This window comes from Sciurus carolinensis, chromosome 6 (genome assembly GCF_902686445.1).
Source record: "Sciurus carolinensis chromosome 6, mSciCar1.2, whole genome shotgun sequence".
Classification (NCBI taxonomy): Eukaryota; Metazoa; Chordata; class Mammalia; order Rodentia; family Sciuridae; genus Sciurus; species Sciurus carolinensis.
In genome coordinates, this window is record NC_062218.1 from 74,011,325 (window position 1) to 74,039,240 (window position 27,916).

Consider the following 27,916-nt stretch of genomic DNA (forward strand, 5'->3'; position numbering starts at 1 on the left):
ACATCTCATTCTGGTTTGGTAGCACATTAAACTTTCAAACAGTTAATGACTCTGGTTTTCTTTCTGTTCAGCTATACCTTTCATAAAAGAACCGGCAAGAGGAAAGAAATGACAGTAAGACTGAATTATGAACTTTAAAAAGTTGAGAACAAGTAACTGCTTGTACTGTGAAAGCTGCTTTCTGCTCTTGATTAACTGTCTGCAATAGGTCAGTGGTGAGCACTGTGTACCGTGGCAATGATTGTTGTAGCAGACAGACAGAGCAGATCACAAGGGGGGCGGACCCAAGGGGAGGACTTTCTTTTAGGTTTCTATTTAACACATAAAGATTACCTAAACTCTGCTTTAATAAGATGGCTCATTTCCTAGACTCATTTCCAATATCTTCTGTAGATCATAATTTAAACAAAAAAACAAAACAGCAATTGTGGTGAAGGATAGATTAGTTTCTTAACTGCCTTCCTTGAAGTTCTTTGGAAATTGATGAGTGGGGACTTTCTAAGGCCTTGTTCCCAGAATTAAACTTTGTGTGTGTGTTGTGTGTGTGGGGGGGGGAGTAGGTAGATATTGTGCATATGTATATACTTAAATATACATATATATATTTGTTCATACATGACATGTATCTGTATGTGTATTTCATATATAACAAGCATAAGGAGCATAAGGAAAAAAGAAACTAAAGTTAATTGATCTTACCACATTTTCTTCATTAGGTAGGTACTGACATCCTTCTATTTTAGATGAAATTGAGACTCAGAGATGTTAAGTAAGTTCCCAGTTAGACAACACGCCCAAAGTAAAAGGGCACAGGTCTTATGGGACCCCGAGTCCTAGGATACAGGCTCCCTCTCTTCTCTCCCCTCACCTCCCTCTCTTTTTCTTTTCCTTTTTGTCTTATGTCATAAAATGTCAAAATGTTTCACAAAGGAAATATGGGAAAATAAATGAAAATAACTTAAAACCATTAAAAAAAGGTATTAATCACCAAAATGAAGACTAATGTAAGAAAGAAATCACAATGAGGCTAGATGTGGGTTTCAGGACAAATATGACTCTAAGATTCTTGGCAACTATGCTAAAGAAAGAAACATGGTCATTCAACTCACAAACCAGTCACTCGGATGTTACCCCCAAGCAGCAACATTGTAGTTTATACAGTTTATTTCTTAGGATATCTTTGGTTAGGATATTTGGAACAGGTCTCTGAGGGTCTGGTTTAATTTCTCATGTTATCATTATAATCTCTTGTACAAGTTCATACAGAGTGCACACACGGATCCTGAGCACAATTGAGGACTTAGTCCACACCTCAGGCTCAATGCTGACCCTTGCTGGAAAGGCAATTAGTCATCTCTGAAAAATAACTCTCACGGGAGAGGACTGATCTCAAAGACTGCTGGGAATCCTTATATGATAGCCACGCCACAGCACACTTGAGTGTGTGAGTGTGCCTATGCATGTGTGGGCTTTTCAACACCTTGTTCCATCTTTCACTCACCTTGACTATTATCATTTGTTTGTTGTTATTCTCATTGTTTATGAAAAGCCTATATACCTGCAAATGTCAATTCTTTCATTATTCTATATAGTTTTCATTTAGACCATTACATACTCTGGGAATGGAATCTATGCCACTGGGAACAGTGCAATCACAAATGAATGCCAACTTGAGACTTGGTTAGCTGAGATGACTCATTGGGGTTGAAAGAGGAGTTGGCAGACTAAAACCTGTTATAGGGTATAGGGAATTAAGTGCAAGACCTGATGTTGACTCCCAAAGTTATTAGTTTTGCTTTTAGTTTTTAGCAAAGAGAAAACTTAGGTTTATTTTGTTTGTGTGTAATAGTACTCCAAGAGAATGTAAGATTGCTTTTTCTCTTGTCTACCTTGATATATATATACTCTATAGAGAATCATAATTATAGGAAAAATTACTTTCTTTCTTTATTAAATTTAATTTGATGTAAACTTGCTATTTAAAAAAAAATACCAAAATGAGTTTTACTAGCTTCATTTGTTTTTACAGAAGTACTGTCAATTTGACAAAACTAAAAGATTTTCTTATATCTATCCTGAATCTAGCATTCATTTTCCAGTAAATCAGGCTCCATAAAAGCTACTAAGCAAAGTAGGTCACAGATAACAAGGTAGTAATTAAAATGACTATATCAATTGTTTGGTTATTTCCTAATATTTCACTCTGTAGGATCTTTCATATAGGACCCCCATTTAATACTCTATTATAAAAGAAAAACTATTTTTATCATAAAAACTATATATAGAATCATTTAAAATATGATGAATGGGGAAAAAAAGCATTCATTAAAAAAGAGGTGGGGGAAATTACCAGAGAACTCTCATTTAGAAATCTCTTCAACTAAAAATCACTAAATTATAGTTGATGTGGTAAAGAAAAAATTTAATACATTATCCAAATAGTAATTTGGAACATTTTAATTTTTCTTATCTCTGTTCTAGGAACTATGTCTTCTCCAATAGTGGATTTCCCATTGCACTTTATCTCAGTGTGTTTTTCCATTGTATCTTCTTTCTCAAGCCTAGATTAACCTATTAATTTCAAAGCCTGTGTCTTTCACAGTGTTCTAGGAAACCGAGCCTGAGCAACCAGAGACTTGTATAATGATGTTATCAAGTATGTCACGTTTATTTACCTGCCCTTGTTTGCTCTTTATAATTGAATTATTATACCCTCCCTGAGGACAAAAATGTGTACTTTGAATTGTATTTCCATACCTTTAATGGATTATGTACAACTTTCTAATATTACTAAACCTCTTGGCTTTTGGAGCCAGTTCTTCTGAGATTATGGATGTTCAGATGCAGGATGGAAGTTAACAGGAGAAGGATTTCAAGATGCATTAGGGAGCAGAGTAAGATTCTACTGATACACTACCTGTCCTCACTGCACTAGGATTCACTGGCATATATTTTCTAAAAAGTATTAGGGAAAGTATATTTGGCCAGATCCCATGCTGCACTTTGAAGAATGCGGGTTTGGTCCTTGCCCTTTCATAGTTTGCTTTCTTTAGGGAAAGAGAAGATGTACACCCACATCACCATGATCAGAAGGGAGTGTGTGAAAGGGAACCCCAAGTGTGTGGAGCAACTTCTTATAGGTTGAAGGGAAGATGAAGCCAGGGTAATTTTCAGGATGAACCATGCCTGGGTCTTAAAGGCTGATTTGCCATTGTCCAGGATAAATGAGGGGAGGAGTTAAAAGTGGGGGAAAAACATCCTACCTGAGGGGTAGTAAAAATGAATGGGAAGAGGAGAATTCCAAGCAAGTACTACAAGTGTTTTCCCACTGGTTAACAGAGTTCTTTGATTTGAGAATCCAGTCAATAGCAAGCAGTTCAGAAATATCACCTGAACTCCTCTTTCCTTTTGTCTTTTCCATTGTAACATGAGAATATGAGCTAGATATTATGTGATTTATATATTTAATTATCATGAAAGAATAAACCATTTCCTATTAATAAATGGATATTATCTTTGGGGAAACAACAAAACTGTTTCTTTTTAGACATAATTTATAAATCAGAATATTGGACTAGTACACATCTTTCCCTTCATGTAAAAAGTGATTAACATCTATTTTACTGCTCAGGGATTTGTTTTTACAGACATGTCCCAGGAAACTGTTTTTGCACACATCAAGCAGAAGCGATGTCCTATTGTCACATTCAGAATTTGAGATTCTTTTCAAACCAGAAGTAGAAGATTCAAATTATGTTACTATGAGTGAATGATAAATTTCTTTTAAAAAGGCTTTATAAATTTGAACTATTGTTACTGTACTACTTCTCAACGGTGGAAGAAATTACAGAATTTTTAACTATTTCTTTACCAAAGTATGTCAGGTGGGATTGCTGCTGACAGCCACCAACCAAGGAAAGCTCCAAGTACCAGACTGGTGATTTATTTCATGCTGTGTCTCATGATCCTTCTAGATTTCTGCTCCATAGTGGTGACAAAATAAATTCTAAACAGAATGTATCAATTTTCAGGCATAAAGTATAGGGAAGAGGAAGGGCCGGGGGCATGCAGAAACTGAATTGTTCCCATCCAACATCTTCTGCTTACATTTCACAGGTAAAAAGTAGGCACAGGACCATCCACCTGCAAGGAAGGCAGAGTTTTTAGTGGATCCTGTTTTAACCCTCAACTAAATTAGATTCCGTCGGTAAGGAAGATAGAGTAAATGAGTACCATGTAGGCAACTAATCATCTCTGTTACGATTCTCAAAATAAAAAATATAAAGCTGACTTAGAACTTCAAAATAAAACAATTAAGAGCCTAAGTTGACAAAAGAATAGAATGCCTAAGAGAAAAGTTAGGCCCGTTGCCTGACTGTATGGTATTGTGACAATTTCTTCCCAATTTGTAGGCTGAATTCAGTTCAGCTGCCATGAGGTGGATAAATAAAACTCAGACCAGCAGTTAGAAGAAAGGGGTTCCATGCTCAAATCTGCTACCTTGGTACTCATAGTAAATTGATCTGAGTTTCAGAGTAGATTAATCAGTTTTTTTTTTTCTTTTTCTTAAAGCTATGGAGCATTTTGTTCAAACAAATGGTACCTGTAAAATATCCCTCACTGCTGAATTGAAGCTTGTTGAAACTGAATAGTGGTGATGGATCAGAAATCTTAGTTGGTCCTGCTTCGAAAGCCTCCATCAAACGAGCAAGTTTCTGTGCGTCTTCCTGACTTTAACATTTCATGTATCATCACTACTAAGGCAGAGACCCAGCTCTGGTTGCCCCAAGAAGCCATGTGGTAACACTTAAAGTACATACAGTCATTGTTGTAACTACATGAAACACACTTTTCAAAACATTATCCTTTTTTGTTTCAAAAATAAATTACAGTTCCCATTTCTTTCTATTAGTTATTTGCATCAGTCTCTGTTTTGTAAAACTTCTTACTACATTCTTTTTAAAAATGTGGAAATGATGTGTGGCTCCTGGGAAATTCTCAGAAGTTTACAATTTAGATTTTTGCATTTTTCTTCAAATTTGTTTTGCCTCCTACATGAATTTTTAGCTCTAAAAAATTCCAGCTGCCCAATACTTAATTCACATTTACAACATCACACATCAGGGAAGTAATAATGTTTTTTCTTCAAAGGTCATTGTAACAGGAGGTCAGTGAAAAAAATCAAACATGACTTTAAAAACACAAGAGCAGAAAGACACCCACACAACTGAGCATGTGGGTTGAGTGCTAGATGGGTGGTCAACCCCAGCCAGACACTTCAGCAATAGTCCAACCACATAACAGACCCGGAAACTCCAAAGTTGCTAACTAAGGAGCCAGTCTTATTTTATTTAATTTTTTTAAAGAATTCTATTTCCAGTCACCACTATCAAGAGGTAGAAAATGTGCTGATTTCTTGTGTTACTTCATATTGGCCTTTTATATAAGGTGATTTTATGAAGATATAAAATGCCATTTACATTTTAGAGTTTTATAGACTTAAAACTCAGCAATTTTTCTAAAATGCCAATTGAAATCACTAAAAATAATCTTTAATTTTAGCATGATACCTGTTTAGAAATTGAAATAAAAGTTTTAATGAGCTAATAGTATAGTTTCATTAGTATAATTCTTAATATTCTGAGTAGAAGCTTAGACTTGTAAAATTTTATGACTTTAAAAGTTTGCCTGTTTTATCAAGATACAATGAAGTATTCCCTTTTTTGGCAGACATAAATTTTGGAGTTAATTACATTTTAAACATTTCAAAGTTTTCAAAACTAATTTGGAAACTGAAATTTATAAAGTGTATGAATTGCTGAACATTTTATAGTCATTCACATCAGAAAATGTTGCATAGTGACAGCTTGGCTTTTGATCATTAAATAAAAACTGTGACATACTTGATTACTTACTATAACCCATTATTTGCAATATTTGGCACTCATACCCATTTATTTATTTTGTTCATTCCTCTTTAAGATAGAGACACTATTTCTTTCACATTCACAAAGAGTATAGAACTTAAAAAGTCCATTCCTTTCTTCTTCTTCTTGTTTGAATTGTAATTGAATATCTCTAGCTTAAATCTTTTTTCCTATTTCCAGAAACATGTACAGTAACTCCTTGAAACATGAGATGGAATTATTATTGGAGGAGCATGAGTAATCCAAACATGTACTTATCAAAAAAATTTTTTCCTATAAAGAAATGCAGTAAAGGAATTTATAACATAATTTTCAAAACTGTGTACATGCTGCCTGTTGATTTTCTAGATGTTGGTATACTGAAGCAAAACACCAGGGACCACAGTCCTCTTTGGGTATCCTTAGAAGAGAAGGTTAGCCCCTTATTCCTCCTGTCCTTACAGCCTTTAAAAAAATTTTTTTGATGATGCTGGACATTGAAATCAGGGCTTGGGGTATGTTAGGCAAGTTTTATACCCATGAGCTACATGCCAGCCCTGTGTCCTTATCTTCTTACTGTGCTCTATAGAGCACTGGCCACTAAACAGCACTAGGAAGGATATCTGTTTCTTTGTTTTCACTTTCTCCTACTAGATTTCCCACAAAACAGACAATTAGCACACAGTTTCTCTTAGCTTTTTCTTTCTTTTTTTCTTTTCTGTGATTCAAGACTAAATCAAAAGTGATTACAATTACAAAAGCAAATTCTGCAGTGTGTATAATTCAAGAGAACAAGTGCCATCAGCCAAGTTGGTTACTTAAAACCTTAGGGTCTTATAGGATATTTACTATTTCTATTGACCATACAGCGAAAGCGTACAAGTTAGAGTGAAAAATGCGTGTTCTTCCAAGTACTAGGAGGGTAAACTATGTAACTGTGTAACCAAGGAACGTGCTCTAGTCAATTGTGTAGCAGCTATCTCAGCTTGTTCCAAACTGATCCTGTCATCTTTTCTCCCGAGCAGACTCATTTCTCAGCCCTCCCTGTCTCCTCCAAATGACTGCAATAACCCACTAGCTGGTTCTCCTGACTCCTTTACAGAATGAATTTTCTTAAACACCAATTTGATCAAGCTACTCACTTCCTAACATTTCTAAAGTGGTTCCTCATCACCTTCATGGTAGAAGCTTAAGTGTGGCGTAGAGACTTTTGACCATTAGAGCCTATTGGTTAGTCCAGCCTCATCTCTGCCCTCCCCATACACACACCAGGCTGGCCACATCTGAAACTTCATTTTAAAAGCACCCCCAGGCTTGTGCTTTCACGTCCTGAAATCTGTGGTTCCTACTGCTTGGATTTCCCTTCCCCATTATTTGTCGTCTTACACATCCTTTGAAACTTTTAAGCATGTCCTTTTGTGAGAAGACTCCTGGTAATCTACCCTGGAGCTGTCTCCATCTTCCAGCATTTTCTAACATGGCACCTGCCTCAGATATTCACTGTGGGGCTCCTAGTTCTCTAAAAGTAATGGGTATACTTTTTATCTTAGTATTGTAATATGTAGTCCAGAGCCTGACCCTCAGGAGAAGCCTCCTATGGATTTGTTGAATGAACGAATGGTCAGAAACTACCGTTGAGGCATCAATGTTCCAGCTTGAAACAGGCTGTTCAGTAGGTCACCTCTTGGGCTGTGTTGAACCAAGGTCACAAACTATCTAGATGGACTAAGTTTCTTTCTGTGTATGTGGGCCTTGTAAACCAAGGATAATGTGTAAACCAACTTCAGTTGATCTTCTGGATAAGCAGATCCTAAGAGTGTTCTATTATTATCAGTAGTGGTAGTGATGGGAGCAGGGAACTCTTGTCACTACGATGAATGTTAAAAATGAAGATGTGATTGTGGTACTATGGAAAAATTAAACATTTTCCACCCAGTTTTATTCAAGGAAGATAATACATCTGAGAACAATTCTACTTCTTAATTCTTCAAAAAATGATCAAGCAAGAAAGGAAAGATGTCATGTGATTTTGGGAGTGTGGGATTAGTTAATAATTCTTCCTAAATATTCATACGTTTATATAAATTGTGTGAATTTCCAATAAGTGAAAAGCAGTCATTATTGTTGTTTAATCCTTTCATTACAGGTTCTCTACACATAAGTATGCGTTTGGGGAAGATAGTTGAACATGGAAGCCATATGGAAAAGCAACAAATGAAATCCGAAGTATGTAAAATGTTCAAATGAATACCCTGCCAGGCCACGGGGGTTTCTTGTTTGATTTCTCAGTGCTGTGAGCTAATTGTTTCTTCCAGCCCCAATTCCTTCTAGGACCTGAACTCTCTGAACCTCTCAGTGTTCCCCAGTTTCCATTACATAAATCCTGGGCCTGATTTACAGCCATGTCCCCTGAAAATTGCCTCATCTATTTTCTTCAGAGTCAATTAGAAGGGCTTTTTAGCAACTTTCCACTGGAGTCCTGAGGAAAACTCAGTTCATTAGGCCTCTACAACCACTGTACTGGCCTATAATCATGATCAGTAAATATCATCACACAACTGAACTAAATTTGTCTTGGTTCAGTTATTTCCTTTTTTCATTATCTACAATATGCCAGTCACAATACCAGGTGCTTAATGATTTAGTGGTAAAGATAAACTTTTGTAAAAAGGAGGGAGTAGGCAAGAAAGACCTTAAATAAGAGGTGAATTTCTTAGTAGGGTTTCAGAGGACAAAACTGGAGTTTCCCATGCAGATGGGATAAGGCATTCTGGGGAGAAAGGAATGCATTTGCAAAGGCTCAGAGGTGGGAACACTGTAGCAGTTGAGGCTTGGCATGTAGGTTAAGAAGAGTGAAGTATTTATATGGAAGGATGGAGAGGTAAGCAGCGGGCAGACTGGAAAGATGATCCCAGATTAAGGTATTTAACAACACTGAAGTTCCCTAGAAGCCAGTAGAGCATTCTGTGCACATGTCTATTGTGGTCATATTTAGTTTTAATTTAGAAGATGGATAAGAGGGTTCAGTCCAGAGGTGGAAGCATAGTTGGGTGGCACTATGATCATCCAGATGTGATCTGACAGCAGGACTTTACTAGCCTAGTGACCAGCATTTTTGTGTGTTTGACTTTCTTCTAGGTGTGAGCTTCTTAACAACCAAGGTGTGGTCTTCATTTCCCTGGTGCCTAGTATCTTTTCTGACATACAGTAAATACAGACAAAATTTTTCTGAAAGTTTCTTTGAATTATTCTGTTACACTATGCTATCTTACTTTATGACTATTTAAAATCTTTATGAAGATAATACATTTTTAGACTGGATTTGCTGCAGTGATTTCATTGTGAGTCTCAATCAAGATATTAAAAAGATATTTTGTGCCTATAAAATAAGATTTATTGCTCAAATTTGTTTTTTGTGATTTTATACATGTATGAAATAAACTATTCACTCTTTACTGGTTTACAATATAAAAACGATTCAATATTTCTCTCTGAGCCAAGCGTACCCTTGATTTTTTTCTACTAGTGGTAATAAATGCATACAAATTAATATGTTTTTCCATTTTTGTGTAAAATATCATGAATAATCAATTTGTGTGAACAACTAAAATATAATAAACTCAAACCTTTCCTGTGGATTTGATCTTTCCCCATCTCTACTTGAAATTTTAAGTGAGTTCTCCAGTATTTTCATTCACTTTTAGATAGTAGAAGTACTCTCCTCAGTCTAGGTAATAATCCCATTTCCATAATTAAAATAACTAGCATTCTTGCAGTAATCCACAATCGAAGTTTATTGTAAAGTTAAAATCTCTCGTTCCCCATCTTGGTTCTGCTACAGGTGAAGACATGACCTGTCATCCTCTTAATTGACAGTCTGGGTTTTTCACCTTTCTTTGATGTAGAAGGAGGGAGGAGAGTCAAGTGGTCTCTGTTGGCTTGTGATCACTCTGCCAGTGATATCTGTTGACTTGTTGGGTGTATCCACCTGACATGTGGAACACTCTTGTGTTCCACCGAGGTTCCCCTACCAGAACCACCCCTCTTCTCTTCTGCATGATTTCAGTAACTGCACCGCAGCCTCTTCACCTGTTCGTCCTCCGTTGCTTCTTCATACTGAAGTTGCCTTGGATCTAAAGGAAAACAAATCACTTTTAAAGAATTCTGTAGCCAGCTACCTTCTAAAAGGCTCACTGTTGCCCAGTGGAAAGATGAACCTCTGCCTCGCTGGCAGGGGAAGTGCATCTGGCTCCAAGCACAGTGCATCTCTGCATTACCACTAAGCAGGCAGCTGCAGTGATAGAGGATTTTTGCCTGTAAATTTTCTTTGTTTTGGTACCAGGGATGAACCCCAGGATGCTTAACCACTGAGCTACATCCCCAGTCCTTTTTATTTTATTTTTTATTTTGAGACAGGTTCTTGCTAAGTTGTTTAGGGTCTCACTAAATTGCTGAGTCTTGCTTTGAACTTGCTATCCTCCTGTCTCAGTCTCCCAAGCAGCTGAAATGACAGGTGTGCACCCACACCTAGCTCTACCTGAAAATTTTCAAAGACAGACTAAGCACTTGTCCTCTTTGTCCTTCGGACTTTAGGGAATCAAACCCTCTGAAAGGGTGTTCCTAAATCCCTTTCCTAAATGAGAGAGACAGAAAATTGTCATGGTCTTTAACAACTTTCTTCAGAGAAATTCTAATTTCTCACCTTCAATTTCAACTCTTCAGACTCAGGAGACAGACATGGAGTCACTAAGCAGTTTTAGCCCACCTCCTTTCTAGTCTTGTTCAGGAGACCTGGTGCCTCATTTTGGAATGTGGAATAACTTACCACCTTTTGTTTTCTTCTTGATTTTGGGGGGCCTCCTCCAAAATTTAAAATCTGTCCTTTATTCCTTGTTGCACAGACAAATATGAGATATATGTAAATCATGGCCATTAGTAAGAATAAAACTAATTGGTTTGTGGGGAATTTAAATGCTCAGTCTTGAGCATACAATAAACAGAGCAATGTTGCTGCATAACAATATTGTACATCATTTTAAAAATGTAAAATGAAACAAGTAAATTCATTCAACAACAACTGCTTACCATCTCTTTAATGCTGATGTGCAAAAAATTAAACATATGGTTTCAATTCTCATAGAACTAGCTGTCTAGTGAGAGAATCATAGGCTAAAATATGTCCAAAAGTGATCACAATGCATTTGGCATCACAATAGAAGACTCTACAAAAACTTAAGGGCACATTGAAAACAGAGTATCTGAATTTAACTAAGAAAGACTTTGAAAGGACATTTGAAATCAATATTGAATGAAGATAGGACTTCCTTAGAGAAAGGAGAAAAAATATGCCACATGCACGAGGGGTTGTGTAAAGGTATGAAAGGGAGTGTTCAGATGGTGTGATGTGGGAACTCTGAAGGTACAGCTGTCACACAAGACTTGTGCAATTGTGAGGTCACAGAGGGATCTCAAAGACTGGTGCCAAAGAGTTTAAACTTCTTTCTACAGTCAATAAGAAAGTATAATTATTCATTGATTTACTTTTGGATTTTCAAGTAAAAAAATGCACATCTATATCAATGTTTATAAGGTGATTGTATCATGCATAGTATTCTTTCCTTTTTAAAAAATTAAAACTATTACAACTATTTTGTATTCTTTCTTTTATTTTCTCCTTGGTTATATAATCACATTCAAGTATATACTGTATGTTTACATATATTATTATTATTTTTTATTTATTTCCATGTGGTGCTGAGAGTCGAACTCAGTGCCTTGCATGTGCTAGGCAAGCACTCTACCACTGAGCCACAACCCCAGCCCATGTATGTTTATTTACATTTACTATCCATATATACATATATTTTTGACTAGTGTTTATTTTACAAAAGAATACTTTGGCCAGGTGCAGTGGCACATACCTGTAATTCCAGAGACTGGGGAACCTGAGGCAGGAGGATTATGAGCTCAAAAGCCAACCTCAGCAACTCAGTGAGGCCCTAAGCAAATCAGTGAAACCCTGTCTTAAAATAAAATATAAAAAAGGTCTGGGGATGTTGCTCAATGGTTAAGCACTCCTGGGTTTAATACCTGGTACCAAAAAACAAAACCAAACAAAAAACCCAAAAAGAATACTTTGCATATTTTTCTACATTTTGCTTGCTTACTTGGCTATTCCTACAGGAAATATTTCCAAGTCAACAGGCTAATTCAATATGTTTTTTCTTTTCTTTTCTTTTCTTTCTTTCTTTCTTTTTTTTTTTTTTTTTTTTTGCTAAGGATTGAAACCTGGGCCTCCCACACACCAAGAATGTACTCTAACACTGAGCTAAACTCCCAGTCACTCAGGTACTTAAATAGGGTATTAACATGATCTGAACTTTTTATCTGGGATACCATGTTGAAATGAATATTAAGTTTAAATGCAGGTAGAAATGGGAGAAGAATAAATTGAGAGGTTAGACCGGTAATCAATGATGAGGGCCTGAGTCCATGCCATGAGTTTGGCAAGGACATATCTTTAGCATATAAATGCCTCAAACAAAAAATGAATTACCATACAGCGTGTCTCAAGAAAATGTCAATATGGATCATTATCTAAAATTTCAACATTAGATTTGCAAAGTGTGCTATTAGGGAAGCATAAGTTCAAAATACCCACGACCAACTTAGAGTTTTTAGAAAGATGCATTATTCTTCCATATAAACCCAGATTTCTCCACTTTCTCCTTTATTCTACACATTTTCCTACAAAATATCAGTGATGTCAAACTTCCTTCAAAACTCAGATGGCTAAATCCATTAGCAGTATGGTTCAGAATTCATGCCTACATTGTATTTGAATACCAGCAGTATTTTTCTTCATCCAACAACACTATAATCTTTCTTGAGGTTGCTCAGTATTGGTTGTCTTTACACTACTTTTTGCCCATATTTCAATTAATGCAATCATGTAACACATTACTAATGCTAACTAGTGGTCTCAACATATCGTAATATAAATTTTCATGAGTTTTCTATATTTTAAGTGTCTTGTCAACATCCAAAATGGGTAAATATTTTATCAAAACATCCAATGTATCATTACCAGACCTGTTAAACAATTTTGTATAACAAGGTTATACAACCTTGTATAACATTCAAAAAAAGACAATATGACCTCCTTCAAACTTTTACCCTGGTGACATTTTCAACCTGAAAGAAAGAGTTATTTGTTACTAATCAAAAAACATCTATGATTCTGAAAATTTGTTTTAAAAATTAATTTTAAAATATAAATATTTCAGAAAAATACATAGACTAATGGAACACCCATTGCTAAAAATAATAGTTGCTAAACTTTTGCCATATTTTATTTCCCATTAATCATCAGTGCCAATTCCATTATACTCTCCTTGTCCCTATAGATAATCTCTACTATGAATTTGGAGCGCATTTTTCTTAATACATATTATTATAAATAATTTATAGGTTTTTGTTTTAAAATGTTTGTATCAGTTGCGTCACCACATTTTATCATCTTCAGCATCCTTTTTTATTCACTATTTAGAAACGCAATTCATTCAGTAACTTTGGTAAGACCAACAGTACTGCAGGATTATCCTATAGTACTACAATCTCCAAAAGTACGCTACAAAGTTACCGTATCAGTTCTTGCTCTTATTTTTTAGGGTGCCTACTGTTTGATATTATTTTTAATTAATGAGATGAACAAATAGTGTCTCTTTATTGTTTAAATTTTCATTTTTCCTGACTATGGATGAAGCTGTTTACCTATGTCTATATATATTTATAGTTAGAATCCCAGTAGAAATCTGGATCTGAATTAATGCTATATGATGAAGTGAGAATTAGAATTTTCCAGAGAATAAATCCACAAAGTTGATATTTCACCATTTATTCCTCAAACTTTGAAATCACTCAGTTCGTTAGACAATATAAATATTGTGAATTCAAACTCTTAGTCAGGGTTTATCATAGCGGTAGTATTTCAGAGCTCAATTGAGAATAGGAACCTGTATTTAAGGTAGAAAACTATTTGGTTTTGTTTTTTTTTTTTTTTTTTTTTATTTATTTTTTTACGTTTTACATAGGGTAATGATGTTTCTTTTTTTTCCCTTCCCCCCCACCCCTCCCACCCTTTTCCCTTTATACAGTCCTTCTTTCCTTCATTCTTACCGCTCTCCTTAGCCTAACTCTAAACCTAACCCTAAACCTAATGCTAACCCCTCCCACCCCCATTATATGTCCTCATCCGCTTATCAGCGAGATCATTCGTCCTTTAGTTTTTTGAGATTGGCTTATCTCACTTAGCATGATATTCTCAAATTTCGACCATTTGCCTACAAATGCCATAATTTTATCATTCTTCATTGCGGAGTAATATTCCATTGTATAAATATGCCACAGTTTCTTTATCCATTCATCAACTGAAGGGCATCTAGGTTGGTTCCACAATCTGGCTATGGTGAATTGAGCAGCAATGAACATTGATGTGGCTGTATCTCTGTAGTATGCTGATTTTAAGTCCTTTGGGTATAGACCAAGGAGTGGGATAGCTGGGTCAAATGGTGTTTCCATTCCAAGCTTTCTGAGGAATCTCCACACTGCTTTCCAGAGTGGCTGCACTAATTTGCAACCCCACCAGCAATGTATGAGCGTTCCTTTTTCACCACATCCTCGCCAACACCTAGTGTTGCTTGTGTTCTTGATAATCACCATTCTAATTGGGGTGAGATGAAATCTTAGGGTAGTTTTGATTTGCATTTCTCTTATTACTAGGGATGTTGAACATTTTTTCATATATCTGTTGATTACTTGTACATCTTCTTCTGTGAAGTGTCTGTTCATTTCCTTAGCCCATTTGTTGATTGGATTATTTGTATTCTTCGTGTAGAGTTTTTTGAGTTCTTTATAGATTCTGGAAATTAGCGCTCTATCTGAGGTATGGTTGGCAAAAATATTCTCCCACTCTGTAGGCTCTCTCTTCACATTTCTGATAGTTTCCTTTGCTGAGAGAAAGCTTTTTAGTTTGAATCTATCCCAGTTGTTGATTCTTGCTTTTATTTCTTGTGCTATGGGAGTCCTGTTAAGGAAGTCTGATCCTACGCCAACAAGTTGAAGATTTGGACCTACTTTTTCTTCTATAAGATGCAGGGTCTCTGGTCTGATTCCAAGGTCCTTGATCCATTTTGAGTTGAGTTTTGTGTAGGGTGAGAGATAGGGGTTTAATTTCATTCTATTGCATATGGTTTTCCAGTTTTCCCAGCACCATTTGTTGAAGAGGCTATCTTTTCTCCATTGCATGTTGTTGGAACCTTTGTCTAGTATGAGAAAATTGTATTTATTTGGGTTTGTGTCCATGTCCTCTATTCTGTACCATTGATCTACCTGTCTATTTTGGTACCAATACCATGCCGTTTTTGTTACTATTGCTTTGTAGTAGAGTTGAAGATCTGGTATTGCAATACCCCCTGCTTTGCTCTTGCTACTGAGGATTGCTTTAGCTATTCTAGGTTTTTTATTCTTCCAGATGAATTTCATAATTGCTTGCTCTATTTCTGCAAGGTACATCATTGGGATTTTAATTGGAATTGCATTGAATCTGTATAGCACTTTAGGTAGTATAGCCATTTTGACGATATTAATTCTGCCTATCCAGGAACATGGGAGATCTTTCCATCTTCTAAGGTTTTCTTGAATTTCTTTCTTTAGTGTTCTGTAGTTCTCATTGTAGAGGTCTTTCACCTCTTTTGTGAGATTGATTCCCAAGTATTTTATTTTTTTCGATGTTATTGTGAATGGGGTAGTTTTCCTAATTTCTCTTTCTGAAGATTCATCACTTATGTATAAAAATGCATTGGATTTATGAGCATTGATCTTGTAACCTGCTACTTTACTGAATTCACTTATGAGTTCTAAAAGTTTTCTGGTGGAATTTCCAGGTTCCTCTAAATATATAATCATGTCATCAGCGAACAGGGATAGTTTGAGTTCTTCTTTTCCTATTCGTATCCCTTTAATTTCTTTGGTTTGTCTGATTGCTCTGGCTAGAGTCTCAAGGACGATGTTGAATAGAAGTGGTGAAAGAGGGCATCCCTGCCTTGTTCCAGTTTTTAGGGGGAACGCTTTCAGTTTTTCACCATTTAGAATGATATTAGCCATGGGCTTAGCGTAGATTGCCTTTATAATGTTTAGGAATGTTCCCACTACCCCAATTTTTTCTAGTGTTTTGAGCATGAAGGGGTGCTGTATTTTATCAAATGCTTTTTCTGCATCTATTGAAATAATCATGTGATTCTTAACTTTAAGTCTGTTGATATGGTGAATGACATTTATTGATTTCCGAATGTTGAACCAACCTTGCATCACTGGGATAAAACCCACTTGATCGTGGTGCACTATCTTTTTAATATATATTTGTATGCGATTTGCTAAAATTTTGTTGAGAATTTTTGCATCGATGTTCATTAAGGATATTGGTCTGAAATTTTCTTTTCTCGATGTGTCTCTGTCTGGTTTAGGTATCAGGATGATATTGGCTTCATAGAACGAGTTTGGGAGGGTTCCCTCCTCTTCTATTTCATGAAATAGTTTGAGGAGTATTGGAATGAGCTCTTCTTTAAAGGTTTTGTAGAACTCGGCTGAGAACCCATCTGGTCCTGGACTTTTCTTTGTTGGTAGGCTTTTGATGACCTCTTCTATTTCATTGCTTGAAATTGGTTTATTTAGGTTGTGTATGTCCTCCTCGTTCAGTTTAGGTAATTCATATGTCTCTAGAAATTTGTTGATGTCTTCGAGGTTTTCTGTTTTGTTGGAGTATAGATTTTCGAAATAGCTTCTAATTATGTTTTGTATTTCACTCGTGTCTGTTGTGATGTTTCCTTGTTCGTTCCGAATTTTAGTAATTTGAGTTTTCTCCCTCTTTCTCTTTGTTAGTGTGGCTAAGGGTTTATCAATTTTATTTATTTTTTCAAAGAACCAACTATTTATTTTGTTAATTTTTCCAATTGTTTCTTTTGTTTCGATTTCGTTGATTTCGGCTCTGATTTTAACTATTTCCTGTCTTCTACTACTTTTGGTATTGGTCTGCTCTTCTTTTTCTAGCGCTTTGAGCTGTAGTGTTAAGTCGTTTATTTGTTGATTTCTACTTCTTTTTTTGAATGCACCCCATGAAATAAATCTTCCTCTAAGTACTGCTTTCATAGTGTCCCAGAGATTTTGATATGATGTGTCTTTGTTCTCGTTTACTTCTAAGAATTTTTTTATTTCCCTCCTGATGTCTTCTGTTATCCATTCATCGTATAATAGTGTATTATTTAGTCTCCAAGTATTGGAGAAGTTTCTGTTTTTTATTCTGTCATTTATTTCTAATTTCAATCCATTATGATCTGATAGAATACAAGGTAGTATCTCTATCTTCTTGTATTTGCTAACGGTAGCTTTGTGGCATAAAATATGGTCTATTTTAGAGAAGGATCCATGTGCTGTTGAGAAGAAAGTGTATTCGTTCTTTGTTGGATGGTATATTCTATATATGTCCGTTAAGTCTAAATTGCTGATTGTGTTGTTGAGATCTATAGTTTCTTTATTCAATTTTTGTTTGGACGATCTATCCAGTGGTGAGAGAGGTGTGTTAAAATCGCCTAGTATGATTGTGTTGTGGTCTATTTGATTTCTGTAATTGAAAAGGATTTGTTTGACATACGTGGATGAGCCAATGTTCGGGGCATAGATATTTATGATTGTTATGTCTTGTTGATTTATGCTTCCCTTAAGCAGCATGTAATGTCCTTCTTTATCCCTTCTGACTAGTTTTGGTTTGAAGTCCACATTATCTGAGATGAGGATGGATACTCCAGCTTTTTTGCTGTGTCCGTGTGCATGGTATGTTTTTCCCCATCCTTTCACCTTTAGTCTATGGGTGTCTCTTTCTATGAGGTGAGTCTCTTGCAGGCAGCATATTGTTGGATTTTTCTTTTTAATCCAATCTGCCAGTCTGTGTCTTTTGATTGATGAATTCAGGCCATTAACATTCAGGGTTATTATTGTGATATGATTTGTATTCCCAGTCAATTGACTCATATTTGTTTTTGGCATGATTTGGTTTCTCCTTTATTTGGCTATTCCTTTAGGCTAGCGCCTCCTGTTGCTGATTTGCATCGTTGTTTTTCATCTCTTCCTCATGGAATATTTTGCTGAGAATGTTCTGTAATGCTGGCTTTCTTTTTGTAAATTCCTTTAGCTTTTGTTTATCATGGAAGGATCTTATTTCATCGTCAAATTTGAAGGTAAGTTTTGCTGGGTATAAGATTCTTGGTTGGCATCCGTTTTCTTTCAGGGCTTGGTAAATGTTGTTCCAGGCCCTTCTGGCTTTTAGGGTCTGGATTGAAAAATCTGCTGATATTCTTATTGGTTTCCCTCTGAATGTAATTTGATTCTTTTCTCTCGCGGCCTTTAATATTCTGTCTTTATTTTGTATGTTAGGTATTTTCATAATAATGTGCCTTGGTGTGGGTCGGTTGTAATTTTGTATGTTTGGAGTTCTATAAGCCTCTTGTATTTGGTTTTCCATTTCATTCTTCAGATTTGGGAAATTTTCTGATATTATTTCATTGAATAGGTTGTTCATTCCTTTGGTTTGTTTCTCTAAGCCTTCCTCAATCCCAATAATTCTTAAATTTGGCCTTTTCATGATATCCCATAATTCTTGTAGATTCTGTTCATGATTTCTTACCATCTTTTCTGTTTGGCCAACTTTGCTTTCAAGATTAAATAATTTGTCTTCAATGTCTAGGTTCTGTCTTCCAGGTGCTCCATTCTATTGGTTATGCTTTCTATGGAGTTTTTAACTTGGTTTATTGTTTCCTTCATTTCAAGTATTTCAGTTTGGTTTTTTTTTCAGTATCTCTAACTCTTTATTGAAATGATCTCTTGCTTCCCGTATTTGGTCTTTTAACTGTTGATTGGTGCGATCATTTAATGCCTGCATTTGCTCTTTCATCTCCTCCTTCAATGCCTGCATTTGCTCTTTCATCTCCTCATTTGCTTCCCTGATCGTTTTAATTACGTACATTCTGAACTCCCTTTCTGACATTTCTTCTGCTGTGCTGTCATTGGGTTTTATTGATGTAGTATCTAGGTTTGTTTGGGACATTTTCTTCCCTTGTTTTCTCATATTGGTCAGTTGTCAGTGGGACCCAGAGATATTGCAGTTTTCCGCTATTGGCTTATAGTGTCCCTGTAGATTTCCAGTGTATCACCTCCCAGCCTTCAGTAGCCTGATGTCTTGGAGGAATCTGATAAAGCAGCGTATCCGAAGAAAACTGCCCCTAGCCCCCTACTGGTTCCACGATTTGGAACTGGCTCTGTGCTGAAATGCTCTCACTGTGGGCCTGCACCGTGCAGCTGGCCGTGTGGGAGGAGCTCACTGCCGGAGTGTGGAAGGCTACCTTGGGAAGACTCTAGCTGCCCTGCCTGGCTCCGATAAGCCACCTCTATCTGGGCCTGCCACCCGGGCCGAGCTTTACCCAGTGGGCAGACTCACCTGTGGCTCTATTTCAGTCCCAGTCTCTCAATGCCTCCCCTTCTTAACTCCTGGGTTCTAGAGCGACAGGGGGTGCAGTCTCCCTCTAGGCTGCCATCTTGGATCGCCCGGAGAAGAGAGCCTGCAGCCGGAGTGGGCAGAGCCGCCTGAAGAGGTGTCTGGCTGCCCTGCCCTGATCCCAGAGGCTGTTTGCGGATCGAGGCTCTCCGTTGGTTCGGGGGCTTGTGGCTGGTTCTATGTAGAAAGTCTCTCCACTATTTGGTTTTGAAATAACAAAATCACAATCAATTTTAATGGCAATTGAGAGAGGTAAAGGCAAAAGAAGGGGTTGTTTTCCTTTCTCCTATTGAGTAATTTGTTTGAATTTAAATATTAAGTTGCTTAACACCTCCCAAATTTGAGTACCTCTTTGGGTGGCTAATAAAGGAGAAACAAGAATGCAAAATACTGGTCTCAAGTGGTACCCGAGCACTTCTGCATGAAATCTTTGCTTTCCTTCTTACCACAAAACTGACTGACACAAGGACTACAAAAAAAAAAAAAAAAAAAAAAAAAAAAATGACCATTTTAAAAATAGTAAGTCTTCCACTGAATCAGCTCACATTCTAAATAGAATGTCTTGGAAGAGAGGAAACAGTGTATGATTTGAAATGGCAATTGAACTGCCCTTTAAGTACTAATTATTTTTCTTTTAAATGAAACTTTTGTTTTAAGAGAAAAAATAATTTTGCTTCCATGAAATAAAAAGAGCCTGGGGAGAATATAAGAAGTACAGGGTGGTCCATATAAAATAATGGATCACTGTAACTCCAAGTGGGACCCGTTTTCATGGAACCTGCAAAATCCTTGTTGATATTTCTCCAATAACAGAAGACTAAATCTTGGTAGTTAGACTGCTATTATTTGATTGATTTTTTATTTTAGGGAAATGTTGTGGATGAGAGAGAAAGAAAAGAAAGAAGGGAAGAAAGGAAGGGACTCTTTGGTACTGGAATTATATGGGTTCAAATTCTCTCCTACATTAATTTGAGTAAGCCACCTAAACAGCTTGAGTTTTATCTCTTTAATGTGAAAAGTGGAGGTAACAATACATATCTCATATAGTCTCTGAAAAGGTGGAACTCTACTAATGCAATGGCCTATACCTGCCACACATATTAGCTCATTTGCCTCCAAATTTCCCGTCTTTAGGAGCTTAAAAATATTTATTTTTTCAGCACTATAGAATTAAAATGAATTATTTTAATTAAAAAAGTCATTTAATATGAATTTGGGTGCCATATTTTTCTGGTCTCAAACTCTAGTGTTGAATCAGATCATTAATGAAACCTCCTTGCAAAACACATTCTATTCTGTACAGTTCAGATTTGACAGCATTTCTCCATGTGTGTTCCCCGGAATGTTAGTCTCATGAAATCTCCCTTATAAAGAATGTTTCCTTAATCCCATGAATTCAGGAAGTGCTCAAACCCTATCTTTGAGAACTCCTTCAGTCAAGAAAGCAGTTTAAATTTATTTAAGCCTACATTTTCTTACTTTATTTGGCCATGGAAATTCTTTTCTAGGTAACTTCTATTTATAGTTCATGGAATTACATTTTGTGAAGTGTTCATATAATTGGTTCTATTTGATCCACCAACCCTGAATGCAAATATAGTCATAATCATTTTTGTTTAAAAATGTGTAGGCTTAATTTGCCATTATTAGTGGAAACACCGTTTTTGGCCACCATCTTCATTACTCCCTTCTCTATGCTCACTCTCTTGATTTACCTAAGAAATCTGATATTTACTCAGTCTAAAAGGTATTTTTTATGCTTTCAAATACAGAGTAGAGAGTAAAAAGAAAGTTTGATTTCCCTCTGTTAAAGGCATGTTGATTATTCCTACAGAAGCTGGTCCAGATGCTCTTGTTGCTGGGTCTGACATCAATCGTGATGTGAGATCGGATAGTGATGTGAGAGTGCCATTACATAGTTATTGCTCAGTCACTGTTCCCAGTGCACACCACAACTTTGGGAGTCAGCATGCTTCCTAAGCACATGGGATCTAGTGTTAAGTCAAGACTCAGCTTAGACTACTTTTCCCTCTTGGTGAGTTCCCCCTTAGTATCTTATTGCTCTTTTGGACCAGGAGATCATGCACAGAGTTAGTTTAGTTTATTTGGACAATTTCCCTAACCTCGAATCTAGGGGAACATGGGGTGGAGTCTTGGGGACTTTTCTCACTGAAGACCCCTGATCTCCTGATTCAAATTGATCGAAATCCTCTCTAGAGATCTGAGTTTAAAAGGAATGTCAGTGAGAAGACTTGTTAAGAAGATTCATCATACAGGAGTTAATATTCTAATCTGGAATATGAATGGAAGTCAGTACAGATGTCTAAGAAGGTAGGGGAATGTCATTGGTTGACAGAAATCTTCATTCATTCATTTGTCAAACAAATATATATTTAGGCACTTTTTGTAGGTGTTGAGGATATAGCAGGAACCATAATAGAAATAAACTCCTGTATTTTCTTTCTAGTGATAGGTGACAAATGATAATATAAATAAATACCTAAATTACATACTATGGTATATTATTCTAAGAGGCATGGATAAATTTTAGACTTAAAAAAAACCTTTTGTGGGAAGAAATTAATTTTACATATATTTTACTTTGGCTATTATTGTACTTTAACTTTTTTGAGATGGTCATGTAAATGAAATAGAGAAAATGTTCATGGCAACCATATAGCAACCAAAGCAGAGTCCAATCAACATTCAATCCATGAATGATTTACCATTAAAAATGACCTCCTTCATCCTGTATTTCCTAGTACCACAGGATACCCATGAAATCTCAGCGAGTGGTGGAAGACTTATATTTCTTGAGTTCAGAAGTGAAGCAAAGGAAGAATCTGTGAAAAGCAGAAACAGTTTAGGAGAATCAGGGACAGACTTTCAAAATAACAGATGTGAGATATATTTGATCTGACTAGCTATTTGACATTTTTTTTTTCCTCTTCACTTTTTAACAGGCCTGGATCAAATAAAGATTTGTTTGGGTTAAAAATGAAAATAACTCATGTACATTAGTGAGGTCAGAACATCCAACCAAGCAAATTGAGAATCCTGAAGCTTAGAATAAAAATAGCTTTAAGCTAGGAGCCAGGAATATTAGAATCTGTACTCAACACTATAGTCTATGTATGTAATTTGGCACAAATCTCTTAAATTCATTGAACCACAAATTCTTTATGTGCAGGTTGTGGGTAAAGGTATCTTCCTTCTCTATTTCAAAAGATATTAGCTTCTTTTAAACACAAAGATCTGTGTATCATCTATTTTTAAAAATATGTGAGGAAATTGAGTCCTAGGTCAAACAACTTGTTTAAGAACATATAGTACATCACATTAAGACAAATGTTGAATCTAGGAGTCTCTGATTCTAAAACCTAACCTATTAATGTGTTTTGCAATATTCAACAAGCATGGACATTCGACAGAGATCAAGAGGGCATGAAATGCTTGGTAAATGGCTCTCATTATGTCAGCTTCAGTGTTCACTGATGGTTGGTTTAAGAGGGAGGGTGAAAAAAAATCTCTTCAAGCAATCCAACTGTACAGCCAATGTTTCATTCCCTCTGGAAACTACCTTGCTTTGAATTGCTTCATTCACCTGCTTTCCAGCCACATATAGCAGGGGCAAACATCCCAGTGGTTGATTACCAATTTCCTATAAGTTAGATGGAAAAGCTGAGTAATAAGTATATTTTTTCTTTTTTTCTAATATACAGACATCTCTGAGTTATGCAGAGTGTAAGTTAGGGCATAGCAGTGCACTTAAAGTTTGCAAATATGCATTTGCAAATTAGCTTGCTGCCAAAGTTGCTTGTATTTGTAACATATCTAATGCTTTTCTGTTTAGCATTTATGTTATGAGTGAACTTGAAAGACAGAAGTAGTATTTTTATGCTAATATGCCATAAAATGTCTTTGCTAAATAAGCAATTCCGTCTGTAGCAAGGTTTATTTGCAATGATATAATTTAGAATCATCCCAAATAACAACCTTTTGAGCCATATTAGTTAAATGATAGGACATCTACAGTGTTAAATCTACAGCAATATATTATAATGGAAAAATGCCTGAGCAGCAGGGAGCCTTTAATACAGAACTCCATGGGCCACTTAAATAGTGTAATCTGGCTTTCAAGTAGAGCATTCTAAAGAATCTCTATGAACCTTGCTTTGGGGTTTCAGAAAATCAGAATGATATTGAGGACAAAGCTCTGTTCTGGATCTACCTGTCACTGAAATGCTCATGCTGCTCTTCTACAAAGCCAGGTGGGATCATTTTTCTAGGAAACATCAATTACTTCTGCTTTTGCTCAGAAATGGCACAGTTATTTTTAGATGTATTTTCCACTGGTCTACAAAGTATTACAATGGCCATAACATATTGGGTAGTGTCATAATGGCATGAGGATCCCAGAGCAAAATATGCCTCCCCATAATATTGCCATACATATCTTTGAAAAATAGCAGGATTATATATCTTATAACTTCTCGAATAGCCAGCCAGGTTCCATATGGATGGCAAGTGAAAGAGTTATAATTTTATAGATAGCCAACAAAATGAAATTCCCAAGTTTTTTTTTTTTTCCTTCTGAGGGTCAGTATCGGCTTATGAAGTTTATAGTTTGAAATAGCCTTATCTAAATAAAATGAAACAAGTTCATTTAAGGACTAATCAAATCCCAGTCAGTAAGTGAGACATCTATGGAAGTTGCATTAACACAGCAGTAGATTAATAAGTTACACTCCGTTGATTTGACTTCCACTGGTATTTAATTTACATGGAGGATGATCCTGGTGTATGGAGAATCTAGCTTCTCAGGATTCAGTTATCTCTTCTGGTATAATGTATGTATCTAGTCAACAAGTTTGAAATTAGTTTTGCTTAAAAATGGAGTCTTCAGAAGGCAAATATCTTGACTTCAGACTCAACATTGAGACAACTTCTTCTTTCTTGGAATTTCTTTAATTTATGTTGTATCATAATATCCATGACATACAGAAAGTGAATGTCTTTATAATCTCTTAAGGAAAAGATTTCTCCAATATTTCTCTCAGCCATCTTTGATCTATTGAGTACATGTTCAAGCTAGCTACTGTTTAAGAAGAAAGTCAAATGCTTTGACTTTTTGTTTAAAAATTATATCGTAAATTAGTCTTTAAAAGATTTAACCGTATACTATATGCTCACTCTTTATTCATCGATTTGTTGTTTTATTAAATCAGTCAGTGGAGAACTCTTACTTTAATAGTTCTTGTAATTTCTTAGACTTCAAAAAACTCAAACCTAAAGAGACACAGACCACAAAAATGACCAAATCTCACCTTTGGCAAAGATATTTACCAATAATGACTTGCCTTAGAGAACTAGAGTGGGTCAAACTTCTCTGTTGCTTGGTGTGTGGCTAAGGTGGGTCTTAGACTACTTTCCTAGTCTAGATTGTCAATGGCAAACTCGTATAAGTATTCCACATTTGTATTGTGACTAGAAAGTACTGTACCTAATCTCTGGATGAACAAATTTTAGTTTCCAATCCTAACAGTTGTTTCAGCTGCTAAATATGCACATATTTCTTTTAAAATCTATAGATCTTTTGTTCAGAATTCAACACCAGCCAATAACGATGTAGCTTTCTTGTCAAACAGAATATCATATACTTTGGTAGGGGTGCAGTGACATTTAAATCACTTTCTGTTATTCTCTTAAGTAGGGCCTTCTCCATTATTTATTTTTTTCAGGAACTGAACCCTGAAAACCACAAAGCCAATTTCCCAGTTCTTACTATTTTTTATTTTGAGACAGGGCCTTGTTAAGTTGCTAGGGCTGATCTTGAACTCACAATCTTCCTGCTTCAGCCTATGGGAAAAACTATTGTAATAAAAACAAAATTAATCCTAATCCTCCAAGTTAAGTTGTGATTCAAATGCATTTAATTAAATGTATAGATGCAATTTACTGAATTAATTTCCCTCACTCATTACTTCAGTTCACTGAGTAGTTGATTTTAATCTGATTAGTTTTATTAAAGTGCATCAGGACAAGAGTTGAAGGTCTGAACCCAAGGTTCTAAAGATGCTACTAGTAAAATGCAAATGTTGATGTCAATTTCTCTTTAACTTTAGGAGACAGTTTTTCTTTCAGCTGATCAAAGGCAGCTTGTATTCACTGGTGGGTCTGGCTTAGACCCTTCAAGGAATGTTTGTTATCATTGTCTGGATTTAGGAAATGATTTGAGACATTTGATTTCAGAGCTTCATCAAGTTCTCATGCTGCAGCATAACATCTGACCACTTGATGTGGTTGTCTCAGGCAAAGAAAAATACAGTGAAAAGAAAAACATTTTTATCTTATCCACCCATATGATGTGAGAACTTTTACTTGTAACATAATTTACTCCTCATGCTATTATACAAATTCTGTTTCTTCAGCAAATCTTGTGTGCTTTACAATAGCTTTTTACCAAGGAGGATCAATTCCTTGATTTGTACACAGGTTGAATGAATATTGAACGAGAATCATGAAGTGTTTTGGATATTTTCTATGTTTTTAATGAAAAATAATTATACAGAGAAATAGATGCTATCAGGCAACTGGTGTTGTGTGGAATAGTGATATTCTGTGTTTTGTGTGGAACTTTATGTGTCAGTTTGTGGCAAAACTCCAGGACATCCACCAAAGTTGTTTAATGATACACTGCTTCTGGAAGCCAAACCTTTTTCTAGAGGATTAATACCTCAAATATCTTAAGTTGACAATTTGACCTATTTAGGGATGCAGATCTTATTTCTTTTAGCTGTTGACTTTCAAAGGCATGTTCTTTCTGGCTTTGGATAGTTCTTCAATAACAAGAAAGACTAATACGTATGAAAGGCTTATGAAAGACTTAGATATAATCTTTTAAAAGTTAGGCAATTAGAAACATGGTTATTTGCATTTTTTTCTTTTTTGAAAGCTTAACCCCCAAATTACTGTTCTTCAGAGAGAAGGACATTGGGATTTATGATTTTTTTTCTTTTCCTTGAAAACTGGAATACATTCTTGTTCTTAGCATATAGTGTCTAAGGTAATGAGGAACACACCAGTATATTAAAGCAAATGTCTGTCAAATCCCCAGGGTAAACAGATGTCATGCATGCAGTATTTCCTTCAGACATCTGAAATCCAACATCATTGTTCTTTCAATCTGTTTTCTAAGCAAATGAAACAATAGGGAATATACATAAATCTTTCTATATTAGTGTTCAAGAAATATTTCAACTGGAGAAGTTCAAAGTTTACATTTAGCTAATCAAGATACAAGAGCTTAAAATTAAGAAAAACAGAATTAGAAGTGTGTGTATTCCCACTGGTTATTTCCCAACTCTACATTTTCCCCACAGCTTTTACAATCTGTGATAAAGTAGAAGACTGAAACTCTCAAGAAAAGTCCATTATTTTATAAACATTTGAATCAACATGCTGCATGTGATAAATAATATAATTTTCCTAAGTTTAAGTATGATTTCCTAAGTTTTCATACTTTAAAAGATGTATCAATCAGCAATAAATTTGCACCACTGAAAAGTTCAAACTTAAAGTCATTAATACTACATTAACAAAAGTGTGTTTGCATGTGTGATTGTGTGTATGTATGTTGTGTATATATGTGTGAGGAGACTTAGCCTTTGTTTAATAGGAAAAAAGGTAAATAACACAGAAAGCTAGACTCACATGTCTTCCAGCCTTATCTAACTGTAGATATTGAAAACCTTTGACTTGAGGCATTTGTGTCCAATGCTGAGCTGGTGAAAACTAAGACTGAAAGAGAAATATAAGTCACATCTCCAGTGCAGGAACTGGACAGTAGTCTTATTGTCATCCTGAGTCTGACCCATGTTTGAATGGGCTGGGTCCTGAGCAATCCAAGCTACAGTCACATATTTTGATCTGGTTATATATAAATACCAATCTAGATTCCATCAGAGGTTGTAATGCTGCCTTTGGCATAGCATTGGTTCCCTTGAGGCTGGATCTACAACTTTGTTAATTTTCTTAGTCTTGGCTTTATACAATTCCAATTGAGTTTACTTTTCGTGTTAGCCTACCACTAAGCTTCTAGCATGCATTGTGGTGAGGATATATAAGTGATAAAAGCCACATTTGATAAGTAGCTTACATATATTTTTATTTCCACAGCATTATTAGTAGGGTAATTTTAATCATTAATGTTTTATTAAGCCATCAGTCTGTGGTGAAGTTTAGTTGAGATGTATTACTCATAAAACATTGCTCTCCGCTATTTGGGCACTGACAAGATCAGATAATGGGCAAGGAGCAGGTATTGTTCTATCAGGAGGAAAAAAAAGTAAATGAGTATTTCATGCTATCACATCCCTGATTAAAGCAACAGAAATTTTAACAAGTT

General features: G+C 35.8%; 1 long non-coding RNA gene across 7 annotated transcripts in view; it reads left to right on the plus strand.

Annotated features, from left to right (window-relative positions):
• LOC124986527 (uncharacterized) overlaps positions 1-27,916 on the plus strand; it is a 102,423-nt gene that overhangs the window by 54,933 nt on the left and 19,574 nt on the right. For 3 of the 7 annotated variants that reach the window (XR_007109023.1, XR_007109025.1, XR_007109022.1), the window contains one exon: positions 8,053-8,132. The exons of 2 other annotated variants lie outside the window; for them this stretch is intronic. This is a non-coding gene — a long non-coding RNA (uncharacterized LOC124986527). Of the gene's footprint in view, positions 1-8,052; positions 8,133-9,044; positions 9,121-27,916 lie in introns of those variants that run through there. 2 more of the 7 variants (XR_007109027.1, XR_007109024.1) reach the window with 1 other exon arrangement.